This window comes from Crocuta crocuta, unplaced genomic scaffold (genome assembly GCF_008692635.1).
Source record: "Crocuta crocuta isolate KB4526 unplaced genomic scaffold, BGI_CrCroc_1.0 scaffold427, whole genome shotgun sequence".
Taxonomy (NCBI): domain Eukaryota; kingdom Metazoa; phylum Chordata; class Mammalia; order Carnivora; family Hyaenidae; genus Crocuta; species Crocuta crocuta.
The window spans coordinates 3,029,264-3,036,202 of record NW_027533273.1 but is presented as its reverse complement, the minus strand read 5'-3'; positions in this window follow the sequence as shown (position 1 = coordinate 3,036,202).

The window sequence follows — 6,939 nt, the reverse complement described above, 5'->3', positions numbered from 1 at the left end:
GGTCCTTCCCAGACACCAAGAGCACCCCAGCTTCAGCCTGTGCAGTTGCTACTCTCTGCTCAGGACCCTCTTCCTGGAGAGCTCTCCCTTCCTCCCTAGCTTGCCCCAGAGGACATCATCTCCGGGAGACCCCATCACCCTTCTGAAAGTAGGGCCCCTGCCCCTCTTTCCTTTACCCTGCATGCCTTTTCCCCATCACCACCTGATTCTGTGTTACATGTATTCCTTTGTTAACTTGTTTACTGTCTGCCTCACGACAGAGGAATGTAAGCTCTATGAGGTCAGGGACTTCTGCCTGCTTTGATCACTGCTGCTTCAGTTCTTCTAGAACAGCGGTGCCGAGTACAGGTCAATAAATACTTGCTGAATGAATAAATGAGCACGTGAATCCAGAACATATTGCCTAAGGCAGAATTACCGGAAGCCAGAATTCCTTGGGGGAATTTATTATAAATGCAGATTCCTGAGTGGTTCCCGGACTGGAAAGGAGAGGAATTCTGAGGGTTCCCTTGGTAGTGTTACCTCCTAGGCAGCTGTGCAGAAGCCTCCAGAAGAAGGTTCCCAGGTCAGTAGAAGGAATATCTGCTTGGCTACCCAGAGAGGCTGAGCCCTAAGCCCCAGGGTCCCACCCCTCTCCTCTCTGCCAGGTTCCCAGACCCCAAGCCCATCCAGGAAACAGCAGAGCTGTCAGATTCAAGGGATACTTGTGAACTTGAGAAAAGGTAGCTCTCAGGGGGCACCCATGGTAGACAGAACGTTAGACGGCCCTCGCCACTTTTCACACCCTGTCTAAGCCTTCTTGATTCTCTGACCTCTGGGAAGGGAGGTCCTCAATACCAATTGAGATTGAAGCTTAGATTCAAATTCTTTTTCAATAAATAAGCAATAGCAACGTGGTATTTTAGTTGTTTTTATAACTTGCTTTGGGTAAATTATATCTACATCATTTTAACTTTCTTCTAACATGCATTTTTAAATTTGTTTCTCAATAGTGTTAATAATATCTAATATTTACTCAATATTCAATGCAAATTATATTTAGGAAATATTCAATAATGCTTTTAGAATTCATATTAATGTACATATTTGAATTAAAAGATAAAGTAAGACTATTTCTGTGACCAGAATCAGACTTAATACAGAGGAAAATTGATGGAGATATCTTTTTTCCTTTTTTTTTTTTTTTTGACAAAGTTATTTTTAATACTTTGGGAATGGAGATGTCTTTTTTTTTTTTTTAATGTTTTATTTATTTCTGAGAGAGAGAGAAACAGCGTGAGCAGGGGAGGGTAAGAGAGACAGGAAGACACAGAATAGGAAACAGTCTCCAGGCTCTGAGCTAACTGAGAGCACAGAGCCCGATACAGGGCTCGAACCCACAAACCATGAGATAGTGACCTGAGCCGAAGTTGGATGCTTAACCGACTGAGCCACTCAGGCGTCCCTGGAGATGTCTTTTAAATGCAGATTGTGGGCTCCATCCCAGGTCCACTGAGCCAGGGCCTCTGGTGGTAAGAGACCTGGAATTTGCATTCTTCTCAGGCTCCACACAAAATCCTAGCACCTTCTATAAAGTTTGAAAATCCTTGTAACATTTTGCCCACAGGAGAGCGAGAGGAAGCGACAAGAGCAAGGCACCTGCCACCCCCGTGCTCCTGAGCACCTGGAGAGGAACCCTGTGATTAAAAGCCTACCTCTCTTTCTTCTGGACATGGAAAAGGCTATTCTCTCCTTGCCTAGAGGCCTGCTGATGTGGTTTAATAAACCAAGTGGGGACAGACAGGCTTAACATCATTAAAAAAAAAAAAAAGGTGGAGAGAAAACAAAAGAAAAATGGTAGAATCGCCAAATAATAAGGGTTAATACTAAGAACAATGTCACTTAAGATTTCTTCAGGACATAGTAGAAACAGTAAAGGAAACAGAAAGTCCTTGGAAAGCAGGCAGCCCACGAGCTGGATCCAGAGAAAATCTCTGTGGCTTAAGGGAAAGAGCATATAGCTGTGGTAGAGACACACCTCAGGTTCTCAGGTTCATGTCCTGGCTCACCACGCATTTGCTCTGTCCCTCTGGGAGAGCCGTCACATGATCTTTGCCTTGGGTTCCTCATCTGTAAAGGGTGCATGGTTATCTCTGCCCTTCCCCTTGACCTCCGGAAAGATGGACTGGTGGAGTCTCCTGAGAGAAAATTCTCAGCTTAGTCATTCATGCCCTGAAGGATGGGGCAGGAGCAGGTGTGCCCTCAGGCTCCAGCATCTACCTACAGTTCTTTGACCACAGCAGACCTCTGACCACCAAGCCTTTGAACTTTCTCTTCTTTCTACCTGAACCAGTCTTTCTCCTTGCCTCCATATTGGCTTGTGGTTCTTTTTTTTCTTCCTGGAACATTCTTTCATCTCCACATGCAGCCTTCTTATGATTCAGACCTCAGCATAACTATCACCTCCTCAGAAAGACCACCCTGTCAATATTGTTCCCCAATTCCCCTCCCCCCAGGCACTCTCTGTTACAGTCTCCTCTTGTTTCTTTGTCTTAGGACTTGGCACTCTCTGAAGTAATCTAGTTTATCCATTTGTTCACAGGTTTATTGTCCACACCTTCACTGGCATGTCAGTTCCTTGAGGGCAGGAGCCTTTTCCCACAAGCACGTTCCCTGAAAAGATGCCCACACATATCCAGAGAGTGAATGAATGAGTTACGTGTCCCTATCTGGTTGCCTCATAGTCCACCGCCTCTCTGTTCCACTTTCAATTCTCCCCTTTGTCTCTTTCGATCTTTCTCTCTCTGCCTTTCCCCCAATCCCGCCTCTTCCTCTTTGGACTATCACAGTTTCCCCTAGATGGTGCTGGAGGGGAAGATTTGGGGCCCTTCCATTCCATCCAGGATATTGGCCTGCTCTCTCGCCTCAGAGGGAATCATCGAAGACCGTCAACGTTTCTCCAGCTAACACTGCGAACAATATGGCTCTGAGGCATTGTTTTGCCCACACTCTCTCCTCATCAAAGATGGACTTCTGGCCACTCAGTCCAGGAAGGGAGGGGATGGGGATGTGGAGAAGGAAAACTCCATTCTGCCACATTGTCTGACAGGCATTGGTGGGGATATGTGTGAGCTCAGAGTGCAGAGTCCTCCAAAGGACTGAAAAGGGGGGGAAATAAGATTATCTTCACATAAGTAAGCAGAAAACATAGGATCAGGGCTGCGAGCTGGGGCCAATCCCTCTAAAGGAAGAATCTCTCTCTGATAAGTTGGTCAGAATTAGGTAAATGTTTACCTAGAATTAGGTAAATGTTTATTTAGCCTCAGTACTTGCCAAATGCCTTGCTGAGAGATTTCCTGGCATTATCTCCGGTAATACCCCCAACAGCCTTTTCTTTGCCACCATTGGCCTTATCGTCAATGGGAACAGGAAGCATGTCTTCTATTTCTCATAATTCTTTTGCTTAATAGTTTGTCCAAACATCGCAGCACAGAACACAATACTGGGAGGAACAATCAACATTGGTGGATTGATTCCTCTAGCCCAGGGGTTCCTTCCTCCCTTCTCAAATAATCTCCTCCCTTGGCTTCTCTATGTACAACAGCTGTATAGCCCTTCTTCTGTTTCCTCTGTGAAGAATATCTCTTTCATCCTTCTTTGACAGACATCACTTATTTTATTTTTATATGTTTTTAAAGTTTTTTTTTTACATTTATTTATTTTTAAGAGACAGACCACAGGCGGGGGAGGGGTAGAAAGAAGGAGACAAAGAATCTGAAGCAGGCTCCAGACTCTGACTGAGCTAGCTGTCAGCACAGAGCACGACGCGGGACTCAAACCCACGAACCGTGAGATCATGACCTGAGCCAGAGTCAGACGTTTAAACGACTGAGCCACCCGGGCGTCCCTAAAGTTTATTTTTGAAAGAAAGAGAGCCCGCACAAGCAGGGGAGGGGCAGAGAAAGAGGGAGACACAGGATCTGCTGCAGGCTTCAGGTTCTGAGCTGTCAGCATGGAGCCAGATGTGGGGCTTGAACCCACCAACCGCGAGATCATGACCCGAGCCAAAGTCAGATGCCCAACTGGCTGAGCCACCCCAGCACCCCAGACACCACTTATTTTAAAGCAATATAGCCTGGTGGATGGGAGGAGATGGTAAAAAAGTACAAAATTCAGTTATAAAATAAGTAAGTCCTGGGGATATAACATACACCATGGTGGCAACATAATAATACTATATCATATATTTGAAAGTTGCTAAGAGAGTAGATTTTGAAATTTCTCATCACAAGAAAAGAATGTAACTATGTGTGGTGATGAATGTTAACTAGACTTGCTGTGGTAATATTGTAATATATATATAAATATCAAATCCTTATGCCCTAAACCTGAAACTAATATAATGTCATGTCAATTCTCTCTCATAAATATATATATGAATATATATACATTATATACATATATACATACATATATTCATTATATACATCTACAGACATATATTCATATATACATATGTATATATACACACATATAGTGTATATATTCATATATATACATGTATGTGTGTGTGTGTGTGTATATATATATATGTATATATTTTGGTAGCTGGGGAAATGGATAATGGATGTTTGAAAATCAGAAAACATGTTTGAATTCAAGTGCTGCCATGAAATAGCCCTGTGATAACTTTGGGCAAGTTAACCCTTTGTGTCTGTTTCCCTAAAGGGAAATGTTCTAAGAACAGCTAGCCCTAGAATTATTCTAAGAGTTATTGTAGAGGGTTAAAGTGTAAAGGGCTATCACAAGGAGTTAAAATGTGATTAAAGACCAAACAGTACCCAGAAAGGAAAGTCAAGCTGGGGAGAATATTCTGAGGAGAAGATAGTTAAGTGCTGACCACATGGCAGCTGATAGGATTTCTTTTTCTTTTTTTTTTTTTTTTTGGTTACAAGCAAAAGAAATTGCATTTGGCTGACTTGATTAAAAAAAAAAAGTAATTTCTGAAGATGCCATGGTGCTAACCGGCTTGAAGGGCAGTCAGAATGGTCAGCCTCAGGAAGGATGGGCCTGTAGGGCTCTTGGCTGTTGAAATTCGTTTAAGAGCCTGATTCTAGGTATCGCACTAAGATGATTTAGTTCCACTTGCCTTCCGTTCTAATCCACATCACAGTGCACTTACATTTGAAATCCAGGATAGAAAATCTAGGTCAAGTCGCCTCTTCTCTTTGGGGAACAAGGAGGATAGTCACTAAGATCACAGAGAATGGGGTAGAGGTTGAAATCCCCATCAGTTTCCTATTGCTGCTGAAATGAAGTGCCACACACTTAGTGGCTTAAAATAATACACATTTATGATTTTACAGTTCTAGAGATCAGAAGTCCAAAATCTGTGTCAGCGGGCTAACATCAAGATGTCAGCAGTGTGCTGTCCCTGCGTTCAGCTCCCACAGTCTTAAGTAAATGAGGTAATCTCGGGCTGACAATGCTACCGCCTAGGCCATGTACTGTAACCTGATCAAAGGAGTGCTGTCCCCTCATATTCAGAGGGCCTGGCCCCACTCAACAGGAGGGGATTATACACACCATCTGTGTATAACATCTAAAAGGTACGTTCTAGAGGCTCCTGGGCGGCTGAGTTGGTTGAGCATCTGACTCTTGATTTCAACTCATGTCATAATTTCACAGTTCATGGGATTGAGTCCGCATCAGACTCTGTGCTGGCAGCATGGAACCTTCCTGGGATTCTCTCGTTCCCTCTCTCTGTCCCTCCCCCACCCCTCTCTGTCTCAAAATTAATAAGTAAACAGATAGATAGATAGATAGATAGATAGATAGATAGATAGATAGATGTACCTTCTAGTACAGTGAGGATGGACAGGTAAATAGATTGTAGTACAGGATAGGGGATGTTGGCACAAAAGTGTATATGAGAACTTAGGGGCAAAAAAGAGCATCTGGAGCAGGAAGGGAGAAATTGGAGTTCAGAAATTCTGAGCTAAGTTTTGATGGATGAAATTTGGTCTCTAATGTGAGCTGCACACGTAAACCAAGGGGGAAATCAAATTCAGATTTCTTGGTAAAAGACGAATGCTTTAATCTAGGCTATAGCTGAATTCCAAAAATCCCAAAACTTAAATCTAGGCAGAATTAATCACCTAATCAGCCAGTCGGGCCACTCTGACTTGCTTTGGCTATTTAAGAGAGCTGAGACAACGCATCTGGAGCCCATTTCTTTCTTTCTTTTTTTAACGTTTTATTTATTTCTGAGAGAGAGAGAGAGCGTGAGCAGGGGAGGGTCAGAGAGAGAGGGAGACACAGAATCTGAAGCAGGCTCCAGGCTCTGAGCTGGCCATCAGCACAGAGCCCGATGCGGGGTTCCGATGCACGAACTGTGACATCAGGACCTGAGCCGAAGTCGGCCACCCAACCGACTGAGCCACCCAGGCGCCCCCATGAAGCCCATTTCTAAAGCTTGCTGCGTCTTGAAATTCTTTTTATCTTAGGATTACTGGTGAATTTTCAGAATCTCTTTGCTAAAAAAACACCATTAAGGAGCAGGCACATGTGTAGTTGCTGGGAAGAAAAATAGTCATGGTATTGTCTAGATAGTACGGTAGTTGAATTCGCCAATCAGCCAGTTGCCCTGGGCTTATTAGTTCCTTTTTAATCTTACATTGCAATATAGAACTGCAGGACGGCGTGAAATGTGAAAAAGAAACGAAAGGAGGGCAGGCGGGAAGATTATTAAAGCAAGCACAGAAATGAAAGGGAGCAAGTAGGAAGCAGTGCATGAACTTCCGGCTGGCTTGCAGGGATTGATCAGAGCTCCACTGGCCGGTGCAGGGGCCGCGCGGGTCGTTTTTCATCAGGTCTAGGGTTGGTCCAGCCTAGAGTTAACCAAGCCTGAGAACTTGGAGAATTCAAAGGGGTGTGTGTGTCTGTGTGTGTGTGGGGGGG